Consider the following 16,829-nt stretch of genomic DNA (forward strand, 5'->3'; position numbering starts at 1 on the left):
GATGGCAAAAAAAGCTGGAAGGTCCAAACGAAATGACACAGGATTAAGAACCTCAGAAATCTTATATGGTCCAATGAAACGAGGCTTAAACTTAGGAGAGGAAACCTTCATAGGAACGTGACGAGATGACAACCAAACCAAATCCCCAACACGAAGTCAGGGACCAACACAACGCCGGCGGTTAGCGAAACGTTGAGCTTCTCCTGGGACAATGTCAAATTGTCCACCACATGAGTCCAAATCTGCTGCAACCTGTCCACCACCGCATCCACACCAGGACAGTCCGAAGGCTCAACCTGCCCTGAAGAGAAACGAGGATGGAAACCAGAATTGCAGAAAAAAGGAGAAACTAAAGTAGCCGAGCTGGCCCGATTATTAAGGGCGAACTCAGCCAAAGGCAAGAAGGACACCCAATCATCCTGATCAGCAGAAACAAAGCATCTCAGATATGTCTCCAAAGTCTGATTAGTTCGTTCGGTTTGGCCATTAGTCTGAGGATGGAAAGCCGAAGAAAAAGACAAATCAATGCCCATCTTAGCGCAAAAGGACCGCCAAAACCTCGAAACAAACTGGGAACCTCTGTCCGAGACGATGTTCTCCGGAATGCCATGCAGACGAACCACATGCTGGAAAAACAATGGCACCAAATCAGAGGAGGAAGGCAGTTTAGATCATGGTACCAAATGGACCATCTTAGAGAAGCGATCACAAACCACCCAAATGACCGACATCTTTTGAGAAACAGGGAGATCAGAAATAAAATCCATGGAAATATGCGTCCAGGGCCTCTTTGGAATCGGCAAGGGCAAAAGCAGCCCACTGGCACGAGAACAGCAGGGCTTAGCCCGAGCACAAATCCCACAGGACTGCACAAAAGAAAGCACATCCCGTGACAAAGAAGGCCACCAAAAAGATCTAGCCACCAAATCTCTGGTACCAAAGATTCCAGGATGACCAGCCAATACTGAACAATGAATCTCCAAGATAACTCTACCAGTCCATCTATCAGGGACAAACAGTTTCTCCGTAGGACAACGGTCAGGTCTATCAGCCTGAAACTTTTGCAGCACACGCCACAAATCAGGGGAAATGGCAGACAAAATTACCCCTTCTTTAAGAATACCCGCCGGCTCCGGAACACCCGGAGAGTCAGGCACAAAACTCCTTGACAGGGCATCAGCCTTCACATTCTTAGATCCCGGAAGGTATGAAACCACAAAATCAAAACGGGAGAAAAAGAGCGACCATCGAGCCTGTCTACTATTCAACCGTTTGGCAGACTCAAGATAAGTCAAATTCTTGTGATCCGTCAAGACCACCACGCGATGTTTAGCTCCTTCAAGCCAATGTCGCCACTCCTCGAATGCCCACTTCATGGCCAACAACTCCCGATTGCCCACATCATAATTGCGCTCAGCAGGCAAAAATTTTCTAGAAAAGAAGGCACAGGGTTTCATCACCGAGCCATCAGAACTTCTTTGTGACAAAACAGCCCCTGCTCCAATTTCAGAAGCATCAACCTCCACCTGAAAAGGGAGCGAAACATCTGGCTGGCACAACACAGGGGCAGAAGCAAAACGACGCTTCAACTCCTGAAAAGCCGCTACAGCCGCAGAGGACCAATTGACCACATCAGCACCTTTCTTGGTCAAATCAGTCAACGGTTTAGCAATACTGGAAAAGTTAGCGAAGAAGCGACGATAAAAATTAGCAAAGCCCAGGAACTTCTGCAAGCTCTTCACAGATGTCCGCTGAGTCCAATCGCAAATGGCCTGAACTTTAACAGGGTCCATCTCGATAATAGAAGGGGAAAAAATGAAACCCAAAAATGAAACCTTCTGAACTCCAAAGAGACACTTTGACCCCTTCACAAACAAGGAATTCGCACGAAGGACCTGGAACACCATTCTGACCTGCTTCACATGAGACTCCCAATCATCCGAAAGGACCAAAATGTCATCCAAATATACAATCATAAATCTATCCAGGTACTCTCGGAAGATGTCATGCATAAAGGACTGAAACACAGATGGAGCATTAGAAAGCCCGAATGGCATAACCAGGTACTCAAAATGGCCCTCGGGCGTATTAAATGCTGTTTTCCATTCATCACCCTGTTTAATTCGCACAAGATTATACGCCCCTCGAAGATCTATCTTGGTGAACCAACTAGCCCCCTTAATCCGAGCAAATAAATCAGACAGCAGTGGCAAAGGATACTGAAATTTGACTGTGATCTTATTAAGAAGGCGGTAATCAATACAAGGTCTCAAAGAACCATCCTTCTTGGCCACAAAAAAGAACCCTGCTCCCAATGGTGACGACGATGGACGAATATGACCCTTCTCCAAGGATTCCTTCATACAACTCCGCATAGCGGCGTGCTCTGGCACAGATAAATTAAACAGACGGCCCTTAGGAAACTTACTACCAGGAATCAAATTAATAGCACAGTCGCAATCCCTATGAGGAGGTAGGGCACCAGATTTGGGCTCTTCAAATACATCCCGGTAATCTGATAAAAACTCAGGGACTTCAGAAGGAGTGGAAGGCGAAATTGACAGCAATGGAACATCACCATGTACCCCCTAACAACCCCAGCTGGACACAGACATAGATTTCCAATCCAATACTGGATTATGGACCTGTAGCCATGGCAACCCCAAAACGACCACATCATGCAGATTATGCAACACCAAAAAGCGAATATCCTCCTGATGTGCAGGAGCCATGCACATGGTCAATTGAGTCCAGTACTGAGGCTTATTCTTGGCCAAAGGCGTAGCATCAATTCGTCTCAATGGAATAGGATGCTGCAAGGGCTCCAAGAAAAAAACACAGCGCCTGGCAAACTCCAAGTCCATCAAATTCAGGGCAGTGCCTGAATCCACAAATGCCATTACAGAATAGGACGACAGAGAGCAAATCAGAGTAACGGACAAAAGAAATTTAGACTGTACCGTACCAATGGTGGCAGACCTAGCGAACCGCTTAGTGTGCTTAGGACAATCGGAGATAGCATGAGTGGATTCACCACAGTAAAAACACAGCCCATTCCGACGTCTGTGTTCTTGCCGTTCAGCTCTATTCAAAGTCCTATCACATTGCATAGGCTCAGGCCTATGCTCAGAGAATACCGCCAGATGGTGCACAGCTTTGCGCTCACGCATGCGCCGATCGATCTGAATGGCCAAGGACATAGACTCATTCAGACCAGCAGGCATAGGAAATCCCACCATGACATCCTTAAGGGCTTCAGAAAGACCCTTTCTGAAAATTGCCGCCAGGGCACATTCATTCCACTGAGTAAGCACAGACCACTTTCTAAACTTCTGACAGTACACCTCCGCTTCATCTTGACCCTGACACAAAGCCAGCAAGATTTTCTCTGCCTGATCCACTGAATTTGGTTCATCATAAAGCAATCCAAGCGCCAGAAAAAACGCATCTACATCTTGCAATGCAGGATCTCCTGGCTCAAGGGAAAATGCCCAGTCTTGAGGGTCACCACGCAACAAAGAAATTATGATTTTTACTTGTTGAACGGGGTCACCAGAGGAGCGGGGTTTCAAAGCTAGAAACAGTTTACAATTATTTTGAAATTCAAGAATCTAGATCTATCCCCAGAAAATAAATCAAGAATAGGAATTCTAGGCTCTAACATAGGATTCTGAACCACAAAATCTTGAATGTTTTGTACCCTTGCAGTGAGATGATCCACACAAGAGGATAGACCCTGAATGTCCATCTCTACACCTGTGTCCTGAACCACCCAAAGGTCTAGGGGAAAAGAAAGACAAAACACAGTGCAAAGAAAAAAAAATGGTCTAAGAAGTCCTCTTATCCCTCTATTGAGATGCATTAATACTTTGGGCCAGCTGTACTGTTATGACCTGGTGGTTAGGAGCACCCGACCTGATAGTTAAACTCATACAGGACGAGCTCTGGGATGTGGGAGCTCTGCTGACCACAAGCCCTAATCCTATCACACACACTAAAAATAGCCGTGGAGCGCTCCTGACGCTCCCTAGGCGCCTCGTCACAGCCTCAGAGCTAGCTAGCCCTAGAGATAGAAAATAAAGCCTACCTTGCCTCAGAGAAATTCCCCAAAGGAATAGGCAGCCCCCCACATATAATGACTGTGAGAAAAGATGAAAGTCACAAACGCAGAAATGAAATAGGTTTTAGCAAAGAGAGGCCAGACTAACTAAATAGACAGAGGATAGGAAAGGAAACTTTGCGGTCAGCACAAAAACCTACAAAAGACCACGCAGAGTGTGCAAAAAAGACCTCCGCACCGACTCACGGTGCGGGGGAGGGGGGCAATCTGCATTCCAGAGCTTCCAGCTAGCAAGACAAAATCAGGATAACCAGCTGGACAAAGAAACAATGAGCAAAAATAACAATAAGGAACTTAGCTTCTGCAGGAGAAGACAGGTCACCAGGTAGATCCAGGAGCGAACTGAACCAATGCTAAAACATTGACAGCTGGCATGGAGTAACGATCTGAGTGGAGTTAAATAGAGAAGCCAACCAAAGGATAAATCACGTCACCTGTGTAAGGAACCTCAGAAGCAGCAGCTTCACTCATAGCCACCAGAGGGAGCTCATAGACAGAACTCGCCGAAGTACCATTCACGACCACAGGAGGGAGTTCGACAACAGAATTCACAACACCCACCCACCTGTCCAGGCAAACAGCACTTGCACGGGTGATTGCGCCAGGTGGTAACCACAGCCGTGTGGGGGGAGTCAGCCCATTTAGGGAAGTATAAATATGGCCTATGGTGGACATTCAGCAGCTGCAAATGGAGGAATTGGAGAAGTCAGTAAGAGGAGGCCAAAAGCAGGACATTTTTCAGGCAAGCTACGTGTCAGCAGGGGAGGGTGGGGCAAAATAGTTTGAAATCCATGATTGGTTTATTTTAATGAAGGTTAGATCATCAACATTCTGGGTAGCCAGACGTGTCCTTTTTTTATTCAGTATTGAACCAACAGCACTGAAGACTCTTTCTGATAGCACACTAGCAGCAGGGCAAGCGAGCTCCTGTAACGCATATTCTGCCAATTCAGGCCAGGTGTCTAATTTAGATGCCCAGTAATCAAAGGGTAATGACCTGTGAGGGAGAACATCGATAAGGGAGGAAAAGTAGTTTGTAACCATACTGGACAAATGCTGTCTCCTGTCGCATTGAGTCATGTCAGCGGTCATTGCGAAATCACTCCACAACCTGGTCATAAAACCCCTCTGTCCAACGCCACTTCAGATTTATGCACCTCTAACACCTCTGCCATGTTGCCCCCTACGGCTCTTGTGAGAACCATCATTGCCGCTGTGTGCTGGGAATGCCTGAACCAAATGGTCTGCAAGAGTTGTTTGTTTGGTAGCCAATATTTGCTCAAGGTTCTCATGTGGCATGATATTTTGTAATTTTCCTTTATATCGTGGATCCAGGAGGCAGGCCAACCAGTAATCGTCATCGGTCATCATTTGGATAATGCGGGTGTCCCTTTTTAGGATACGCAAGGCATACTCAGCCATGTGGGCCAATGTTCCTGGTGTCAATTCACTGCTTGTGCTGGGTTGAGGAGCACTTTCTTGCAAATCAACATCACTTGTGTTCCGCAAAAACCCTGTACCTGACCTTGCAACGCCACCAGTTTCTATTGGCCCCTGAGAAGCATCCTCCTCCCATAAATTTTAATCCCCATCATCCTCCTCCTCGTCCTCTTCATCCGCCTCCTCTTCCAGGAGAGTTCCCTGAGCAGACAATGGCTGACTGTCATCAAGGCTTCCCTCCTCCTCGGCTGCAGACGCCAGCTCCTTAATGTGCATCAAACTTTGCATCATCAGACGCATTTTTGGGAAGCTCATGCTTATGATGGCATCGTCTGCACTTACCAGCCATGTGCATTCCTCAAAACACTGAAGGACTTGACAGAGGTCTTGTAGCTTCGACCACTGCACACCAGACAACTCCATGTCTGCCATCCAAGTGCCTGCCCGTGTATGTGTATCCTCCCACAAAATAATTACAGCATGCCTCTGTTCGCACAGCCTCTGAACCATGTGCAGTGTGGAGTTCCACCTTGTTGCTACGTCAATTATTAGGCAGTGCTGGGGAAGATTCAGCGATCGCTGATGGTTCAGCATATGGCTGGAGTGTGCGGGTGACCGGCGGATGTGCGAGCAAAGTCTTCACACCTTCAGGAGCAGGGTTGGTAACACAGGATAATTTTTGAGGAAGCACTGCACCACCAGGTTCAAGGTGTGAGCCAGGCAAAGTATGTGTTTAAGTTCTGAAAGGGCTATGGCAGCCATAAAATTCCTTCCATATCACTGTCTACTTTGCCTGCCTCAAGATGTACACTGCCCAGCCATGACTGAGTTTCTTGCTGCAAGTACTCGGCCAGTACTTCCGCAGTGTGTCTGTTGTCGCCCAAACACTTCATTTGTAACACAGCCTGCTGATGCTTACCACTAGCTGTTCGACAATGGGACACATCGTGTGAAACACTGGCAGCTGCGGGTGGAGTGGTCGTGCGACTGCGCTCTGTGGACGAGCTTTCACTTCTGGAGGAGGAGGGGTGGCGAACGCCTACAGCCAACTGTTTCCTAGACCGTGGGCTAGGCAGAACTGTCCCACTATGGCTGTTCACTGTGGACCCTGCATCCACCACATTAACCCAGTGCACCATGATGGACACGTAACATCCCTGGCAATGCCTACTGGTCCATGCATCTGTTGTGAGGTGCACCTTTCCACTGACTGATTGCCTCAGTGCATGAACAATGCGGTCTTTGACATGCTGGTGGAGGGCTGGGATGGCTTTGCTTGCAAGGAAGTGCTGACTGGGTAGGTCATAGCGTGGTACTGCGTAGGCCATCAGGTCTTTGAAAGCTTTCAACCAACCGGTAGGGCATAATATCTAACGAGATTAGTCTAGAAATGTGGGCATTCAAACCCTGTGTACGCTGATGAGAGGATGAGTACTTTATTTTCCTAATGAGAGTCTTTTGTAGGGTGAGCTGGACTGGAGAGCTGCATATGGTGGATCTAGCGGTGGTGGTGGTGGACATGGCGGATTGAGCGAGGGTTGGTGATGGTATTCTTAATGTTGGCCTACATATAGTGTTTCCTACCAATAACCTTGTGATTCCCTGACTGCTTTGGCCTTGCGACGATACCTCCACATTTGCTGCTGGTGGTGTCCTAACCGGTGGGCTTACAGTGAGGGAAGCAATGTAGTGTTGCTGACTACCTTCATTCTGAGCAGGTGCACCAACGGTACGGGACATTTGGTAGTTAGTCCAGGCTTGCAAGTGCATGCTGGTTAAATATCTAAGCATGCACGTTGTATTTAAATTTTGAAGATTCTTCCCTCTGATAAAGGTCTTTGAGCATTTCTTACAGATAACTTTTGACTGATCATTCGGATCTTGGTTAAAAAATTGCCACACTACACTCTTCCTACTATGGAATACCTTCACCGGATGGCCATGCTGTCCTAAAACTTTTTTGTTTTTGACAAATGGCCTGATACGGGCCTGCCAGATGACTGCTGTTGCGATGTAGATGGCTGCTGCGGATCATCCTCCTCCGCCTCTGAGCTATTGGCAGTGGCACCCTTTTCTCCCAATGGCTGCCAATCTTGGTCAACAACTGGGTCATCTATCACCTCCTCTTCAATGTCATGTGCACTTTCCTCTGTGTCACCGTGTAAGGTGCTATAGCGTTCGGGATGGGGCACCATAGTCTCAGCAGGGTCAGATTCTGGCTCAGTACACTGCAAGGGCAATGGAACAGCATAATAATCTAGCTGTGGCTGTGCATCTATGCACTCCATGTCTGATTTATCTTGTAATGGGCAGTTAACAATTTCCCTTTCTAACCCAGGCACAGTATGTGTAAAGAGCTCCATGGAGTAACCTGTAGTGTTGCCTGACACATCCTTCACTTTTGGTTTGGGTGAAGGACACAAGGAAACGTCTTGTTCCTGACTGGGAGCATCCACTGATGACTTGCTGCTTTTAGATTTGGAACTTTCTGAAGAGGAGGCAAAAGAGCTAGAGGCTGAGTCAGCAAGGAAAGCCAAAACTTTTTCCTGCTGCTTCGGCTTTAAAAGCTGTTTTCCTACTCCCAGATAAGGGAGCCTTCGAGGCCTTGTGTAGCCAGACAATGACGCTGGCTCAACACCTCCAGCCTTAGGTGCTATTGTGCTTTTGCCACTACCACCAGATGCACCACCACCACCATCAGTACCAGCTGGCAACCACCGCCCACGGCCTCTTCCACCTGACTTCCTCATTTTTTGGAAAATCTAACCAAAATAACAACCATTATATTGTACTGTAAAACAAGGTAGAAGGTGTATATAAACGTGTTGGGATTTTAAATCTCCCTTTTTTGGGGGAGACTGAACAAAAAATCAGGTCATGTGCGAAAAACAACACAATGTAAGTGGCTGAAAGTGGCTGGCTGATATATGACAAAATAACAGGACAGAAGTATATCCACTTTGTGACAATTTGAATCTCCCCTTTTTTTGGGGAGAGTGAACCACAACTTAGGCCCAGTGTATATAACAACGCAATCTAAGTGGCAGAAAGTGGCTGGCTGATATACGACAAACTAACAGGACTGAAGTATATCCACTTTGTGAGAATATGAATCTCACTTTTTTGGGGGGAGACTGAACCAAAACTCAGGCCCAGTGTATAAAACAACACAATGTAAGTGGCAGAAAGTGGCTGGAAGATATATGAAAAAATACTAGGACTGTAGTACAATTTCAATCTCCCTACAATGATCTCCGGACAAGTATGACAGCAATAAAAAGGACTGCTGCACACAAAAGTGTGGACAAATAAACAAGATAACTGTGCAGAAAGGAGCAACAGGATTTTTGCTTTTATAAAAGCATTTGGTTTGCACAGCAGTGTGCAAACAGCAATGCAGCTATCAGGGAGCCTTATAAGGCAGCCTAATAAGCTACAGAGCTGATGCACTAAAATATAGCCTCCACTGTCCCTGCAAAAAAATGGTGGTGTTGGACAGTGGAAATCGCTAGAGCACAAGCAGTTTGGGGGTTAATCTTCCCTCCCTAACTATATCCCTTCTTCTGATGAAGCTGCAGCAACCTCTCCCTATGCTAAGATCGGCAGAAGTAAGATGGCGGTCGGTGTGCACGCCCCTTTATAGCTCCTGTGATGCCGCAGAAAGCAAAGCAATCACTGTCATGCCCTTCTCTAAGATGGTGGGGACCGAGACCTATGTTATCACGCTGCCCACACTCTGCGTTCTCCTTGATTGGCTGAAAAATGGCTCTGAAAGCATCATATGAAACGTGACTTTTGCACGCAGGTTGGCGACCTCATGGCCGATCGCACACTAGGATCGGGTCTGGTTTCATGAAACCCAACTTTGCCGAAAGTCGGCGATTTTTGAATTTGTCCATTCCGTTTCTCTCAACCCTATTCTCAAGGGTCATGGAATGTGGGTGGAAGTAAAAATAAATGAAACCCTAAACTAGGCAGCATAATGGGCTTCCCAATTTGATATTTGCCATGTTCCCCACTTGCTTCTTTGTAAACCATTTATACTTTCATTTTTGGAGAAGCAATGTATTTCCTACTGGCATTCTTTATGATATATTTTATTTATCCTTTATATTAGAAAAAATATTATTGTAGTATTGTTGTAATAACATAATGAATTACTATTTAAGAAAGTGTAAATTAGAGAGTATGAATTGGAATCTTATGTTAGAATTTAGAAATTTTTCTTAAAGCCTGAATCATGAATAGATTTCTGTTTTGCTGGAAACTGAATGCCAGGTGGAAAAACAGCTTTAGTAATGAAGAAATGAAAGCCAAAAGTCACCACTTGGGAGTTATAAAATGTGTTGAAGATCATATGTGGAGGTTTTACTGCAATTTGTTTAGTTGAGCTGATCATCCTAATAAATTCCTTTGATCCTTATGCCCTTAACAAGAGGGAAATATCAACATATTTCATTTCCACTAATAAAGATAGTTCTGTCGTACATTACATTTCCTAGAAGAGAAATATCTCCAGACTTATCATTTTTCAGGAAACAAATGGGACAGACTATTATAAATTCAACTAGTGTATTGGGGATGTGGGTCATGGAACTTATGGGCTATAAGATTATATTTCTTGGTGAGATTTGCAGACTTTTGTTTCAGTGATAGAAATGCAGTGGAAATATTTACGTCTGAGTTATAGGAACCTTTAAATCTCATTATTTTTTCCATGCTTAATATTATTTTTTTGAAAAGATGTAATAGAATATTTATGAATATGTATGCATTATATATGAATATCCGAATGGGGTTCTGTTGCTGTGTGCTGCTTTTAGGAACACAGAGTTGAAATAGCATTATATGGTGTACAATAGTCAATATTAAGGTAAGAAGCTGGCTAAGATGTTGTAAAGCTGATTAATGTAAAGACTATAGTACGGCCTGTACAAGTAAAAGCAAATAATTAGCAAAAGGAAAATGAAAAAAATGAAACTAGTAAACTCACTATCATCAAATTCTTAGCTACTTTTTTCTAATTTTTTTTCGAAAACCTTGTTGAGATAGTTCCGTATATGTCAGTCTGCATCTCTCTACTTAATGATAACTTTAAAGCTAGAATCTAAAGTAAGCAAGTTTAGGCAAGTTTAGAAACCCTGAAACTCTTGTGGAAACTCAATAATCTTCTAAGAGACCTTTTATAATACAAAAGTGATGATTGCAAGACTTGTTGATGTTTCTCTAGCCCTGCTGCCCAAATTTCGCAGGGAAAATTACTGGTTAATGCAGTATTTCCCTTTTCTTGTTTTTAAATTCTACGATGTAAGAAAGAGCACACAGAGATAGTGTGATTGTCTCCCACATAATCGAACAGGTAAAACATTTATGAAAATAATGATTGACTTGATGTGAATAACAAATAACTAGTGTTGAGAGACACCTTCCGATATTCAGAAATATCAGCATCGGATTGGATCGTCCGTTATCCAAAAAATATCGGATATCGCCGATACCGATACCCGATACCAATGCAAGTCAATGGGACAAAAATATCGGAATTAAAATAAACCCTTTCTTTCCTTGTACTTTTTAGATTACACCTTCCGTTCTGCCGGTCGCAAAAGAGTTACAACAGGATTTGTCTGCGGTCAGTTTGGCCTGCAGCAGCAGGCTTTTTCCAGGGGCACTACGAGGAGGAAGGGACTCACCCCCATACACTACTTAGTCTTTTTCTGCTTATAATTTAGATAATATCTTTTGCTCTGATTTTTAGTCTTATGCTTAATGTTCTTCTGCTCTTTGTTCTGCAGCTTCTTGTTCTTCTGCTTCTCGGTCTTCATGGTCGTCGTCTCCATGGTCGTCGTCTCCGGGATTGTCGTCTTCTTTGGGGTGGTCTTCAGGTCGTAGTCTCCGGGGTCATCGTCTCCCGGGTCATCATCTCCGGGGTCATCGTCTTTTCGGGGTGGTCTTCAGAGTCGTCGTCTTTAGGGTCTTGAACTTGGAAATGTAGCAGAAGGTACAAGAAGGCTGAGGAACTGCCGAGAACCAGCTGACGGTACTGGAACCCAGATGGCTACCCGAAGGTCTAAGAGCCAATGGAACTACCGAGGACCAGCTGATGGTACTGGAACCAGGATAGGGAGCAGAAGGTACAAGAGCCAAAGACACTGCCAAGAACCAGCCGACGGTACTGGAACCCGGATGGTAGCCGAAGGTACAAGAGCCAATGAAACGACCGAGGACCAGCTGACCTTACTGGAACCCGATTACTAAGCAGGAGGTACACGTGCCAGAAAGCACTACCAAGGACCACCAGACATTGGTGCAACTCGGATACCCAGAAGGAGGCAACTAAGCCAAAGGCTCTGCCCGGAACCAGCTGACAGTACTGGAACCAGGATGGGGAGCTGAAGGTACAAGAGCAAAAGACACTGCCGAGAACCAGCTGACAGTACTGGAACCCAGATGGGTAGCAGAAGGTACAAGAGCCAATGGAACAACCGAGGACCAGCTGACGTTACTGGAACCCGGTTACTAAGCAGGAGGTACACGTGCCAGAAAGCACTACCAAGGACCACCTAACATTGGTGGAACTCGGATACCAAGAAGGAGGCACCTTAGCCAAAGGCTCTGCCCGGAACCAGCTAATGGTGCTGGAACTCAGATAGGCAGCAGAAGATACACAGGAAAAAAAATTGCTAGGCCGCGAGCCGGCCGTAGTTATTGAAAACCCACAGTCCTACAGGAAGAGCTTGTCCTATTGGCACTATGGAACCAGCCTTGATTGCTAGTTCCTGCAGCCCACATAGGAAGCACCTAATTTGCAGGCACCAGAGAGTTAGCTAACCCGACCGCAAAACGACAAGACAGCGTATTGGAGGCAAAGTGACCTTGACACTACCCGGAAACAGCTGGCATCCTGAAACCAGGCTGGGCAGGAGGGAGTACCCGTGCCAAAGACACTTCTGAGCAGCAACTACATGACAAACAGAGTGTAGGCTGAGGCCTAATTGGAGCAAATTAAAGGGAACCTTTAAACCCCCCAGGCGTTTGCAACTAGCAGAGCCACCTTGTGCAGCAGTAATGCTGCACAAGCAAAAGGCGGGACTTTCCTTCCTAATGAGACGCAGCACAGCCGTCATTCATACTCCCTTGGCACCAGGCGCAGCCTCCTGAGCGTTGTTTGTTTCTGTCCAGGAGTCTGCGCTGAAATGTTATCCCTTGGCCATGCGCAGTTAGCGCTGCCCGTCTTCTGACATCATTTGATGTCAGACTGACTGCGCCTGTGCGGTCATGCTGCCTGAGGTCAAGCCCCGCAGTGTCTTCTGATTTATTCACACTGTGGGGCCGGGATTCATGGGCATGCGCAGTGCATATCTTCGCCTCTCACTCATCTCCTTCCGCCTTCTTCAGACTGTGCGGCGTCATCTGATCCCTTATCACATGCCATGGTCATGACGCCGCACAGTCTGAAGAAGGCGAAAGGAGATGAGTGAGAGGCGAAGATATGCACTGCACATGCCCATGAATCGCAGCCCCGCAGTGTGCATAAATCAGAAGACACTGCGGGGTGGGATCTCATGCAGCACGACCGCAGAGGCGCAGTCAGCCTGACATCAAATGAGGTCAGAAGACGGGCAGCGCTAACTGCGCATGGCCAAGGTTGAACATAACAGCGCAGGCTCCGGGAGAGAAACAAACCTGTTGTGAATTCTGTGGCTGAATTCACTCCTGTGGTCACAAGTGGTACTGCAGCTTCTGAGCTTCCTCCCTCAGGTGTTCTGGTGAGCTCGTTAACTGCTTCATTACTTAACTCTGCCTGATTCTGCTATCCTTGCTCCTTGTCAATGTTTCAGTGTTGGATCTGAGCTTCTCCTGATTGTTCCTGTGACCTGCTGCTCTGTATAGCTAAGTGCTTTTTGCTTTTTTGTTGCTTTTTTTTCTGTCCAGCTTGTCTTTTGTTTTGCTGGAAGCTCTGAGACGCAAAGGGTGTACCGCCGTGCCGTTAGTTCGGCACGGTGGGTTTTTTTTGCCCCCTTTGCGTGGTTTTGCTTTAGGGTTTTTTGTAGACTGCAAAGTTCGCTTTACTGTCCTCGCTCTGTCCTAGAATATCGGGCCCCACTTTGCTGAATCTATTTCATCCCTACGTTTTGTCTTTTCATCTTACTCACAGTCATTATATGTGGGGGGCTGCCTTTTCCTTTGGGGAATTTCTCTGGGGCAAGTCAGGCCTATTTTTCTATCTTCAGGCTAGCTAGTTTCTTAGGCTGTGCCGAGTTGCCTAGGTAGTTGTTAGGCGCAATCCACAGCCGCTTTTAGTTGTGTTTAGGATAGGATCAGGTGTGCAGTCTACAGAGTTTCCACGTCTCAGAGCTCGTTCTTGTATTTTTGGGTATTTGTCAGATCACTGTGTGCGCTCTGATCGCTAAGCACACTGTGTTTCTGGATTGCCTTCATAACACCTGTCATTAGCAAACATAACAGTACAAGGAGCCCAACTAATGATTCTCAATAGAGGGAAAGAAAAAGTTCTGACATCATTTTTTTTTTTTTTCTGCTCTGTGTTCACTTTTTTTTTCCCCCTAGACATTTGGGTGATTCTGGACACAGGTGTGGACATGGATATTCAGGGTCTGTGCTCTTCAATGGATAATCTCGTTATAAATGTACAAAAAATTCAAGATACTATTGATCAGAAATCTATGTTAGAACCAAGAATTCCTATTCCTGATTTGTTTTTTGGAGATAGAACTAAGTTTCTAAGTTTCAAAAATAATTGTAAGCTATTTCTGGCCTTGAAACCTCATTCTTCTGGTAATCCTATTCAACAGGTTTTGATTATTATTTCTTTTTTGCGCGGCGACCCTCAAGACTGGGCATTTTCTCTTGCGCCAGGAGACCCTGCATTGAGTAGTGTCGATGCGTTTTTCCTGGCGCTCGGATTGCTGTACGATGAGCCTAATTCAGTGGATCAGGCTGAGAAAAATTTGCTGGCTTTGTGCCAGGGTCAGGATGATATAGAAGTATATTGTCAGAAATTTAGGAAATGGTCAGTACTCACTCAGTGGAATGAATCAGCGCTGGCAGCTTTGTTCAGAAAGGGTCTCTCTGAGGCTCTTAAGGATGTCATGGTGGGATTTCCTATGCCTGCTGGTTTGAATGAGTCTTTGTCTTTGGCCATTCAGATCGGTCGACGCTTGCGCGAGCGTAAATCTGTGCACCATTTGGCGGTACTGCCTGAGGTTAAACCTGAGCCTATGCAGTGCGATAGGGCTATGACTAGAGTTGAACGGCAGGAATACAGACGTCTGAATGGTCTGTGTTTCTACTGTGGTGATTCCACTCATGCTATTTCTGATTGTCCTAAGCGCACTAAGCGGTCCGCTAGGTCTGCCGTCATTGGTACTGTACAGTCCAAATTCCTTCTGTCCATTACCTTGATATGCTCTTTGTCGTCGTTTTCTGTCATGGCGTTTGTGGATTCGGGCGCTGCCCTGAATCTGATGGATTTGGATTATGCTAAACGTTGTGGGTTTTTCTTGGAGCCTTTGCGGTGTCCTATTCCATTGAGAGGAATTGATGCTACACCTTTGGCCAAGAATAAACCTCAATACTGGGCCCAGCTGACCATGTGCATGGCTCCTGCACATCAGGAAGTTATTCGCTTTCTGGTGTTGCATAATCTGCATGATGTGGTCGTGTTGGGGTTGCCATGGCTACAAACCCATAATCCAGTTTTGGATTGGAATTCCATGTCGGTATCCAGCTGGGGTTGTCAGGGGGTACATGGTGATGTTCCATTTTTGTCGATTTCGTCATCCACCCCTTCTGAGGTCCCAGAGTTCTTGTCTGATTATCAGGATGTATTTGAAGAGCCCAAGTCCGATGCTCTACCTCCGCATAGGGATTGTGATTGTGCTATCAATTTGATTCCTGGTAGTAAATTCCCTAAAGGTCGATTATTTAATTTATCCATGCCCGAACACGCCGCTATGCGCAGTTATGTGAAGGAGTCCCTGGAGAAGGGACATATTCGCCCATCGTCATCACCACTGGGAGCAGGGTTCTTCTTTGTAGCCAAGAAGGATGGTTCGCTGAGACCGTGTATTGATTACCGCCTTCTTAATAAGATCACTGTTAAATTTCAGTATCCCTTGCCATTGTTATCTGACTTGTTTGCTCGGATTAAGGGGGCTAGTTGGTTCACTAAGATAGATCTTCGTGGTGCGTATAATCTGGTGAGAATCAGGCAAGGAGATGAATGGAAAACTGCATTCAATACGCCTGAGGGTCATTTTGAGTATCTAGTGATGCCGTTCGGACTTGCCAATGCTCCATCTGTGTTTCAGTCTTTTATGCATGACATCTTCCGTGAGTATCTGGATAAATTCCTGATTGTTTACTTGGATGACATTTTGATCTTCTCAGATGATTGGGAGTCTCATGTGAAGCAGGTCAGAATGGTTTTTCAGGTCCTGCGTGCTAACTCTTTGTTTGTGAAGGGATCAAAGTGTCTCTTCGGTGTGCAGAAAGTTTCATTTTTGGGGTTCATCTTTACCCCTTCTACTATCGAGATGGATCCAGTTAAGGTCCAAGCCATCCAGGATTGGATTCAGCCGACATCTCTGAAAAGTCTGCAAAAGTTCCTGGGCTTTGCTAATTTTTATCGTCGCTTCATCTGTAATTTTTCTAGCATTGCCAAACCATTGACCGATTTGACCAAGAAGGGTGCTGATTTGGTTAATTGGTCTTCTGCTGCCGTGGAAGCTTTTCAGGAGTTGAAGCGTCGTTTTTGCTGTGCCCCTGTGTTGTGTCAGCCAGATGTTTCTCTTCCGTTCCAGGTCGAGGTTGATGCTTCTGAGATTGGAGCAGGGGCGGTTTTGTCACAGAGAGGTTCTGATTGCTCAGTGATGAAACCATGTGCTTTCTTTTCCAGGAAGTTTTCGCCCGCTGAGCGTAATTATGATGTGGGCAATCGAGAGTTGCTGGCCATGAAGTGGGCATTCGAGGAGTGGCGTCATTGGCTTGAAGGAGCTAAGCATCGCGTGGTGGTATTGACTGATCATAAGAACTTGACTTATCTCGAGTCTGCCAAGCGCTTGAATCCTAGACAGACCCGTTGGTCGTTATTTTTTGCCCGCTTCGACTTTGTGATTTCGTACCTTCCGGGCTCTAAAAATGTGAAGGCGGATGCTCTGTCTAGGAGTTTTGTGCCCGACTCTCCGGGTTTATCTGAGCCAGCGGGTATCCTCAAGGAAGGAGTCATTGTGTCTGCCATCTCCCC

The sequence above is a fragment of the Ranitomeya imitator genome, chromosome 3 (genome assembly GCF_032444005.1).
Source record: "Ranitomeya imitator isolate aRanImi1 chromosome 3, aRanImi1.pri, whole genome shotgun sequence".
Taxonomy (NCBI): Eukaryota; Metazoa; Chordata; class Amphibia; order Anura; family Dendrobatidae; genus Ranitomeya; species Ranitomeya imitator.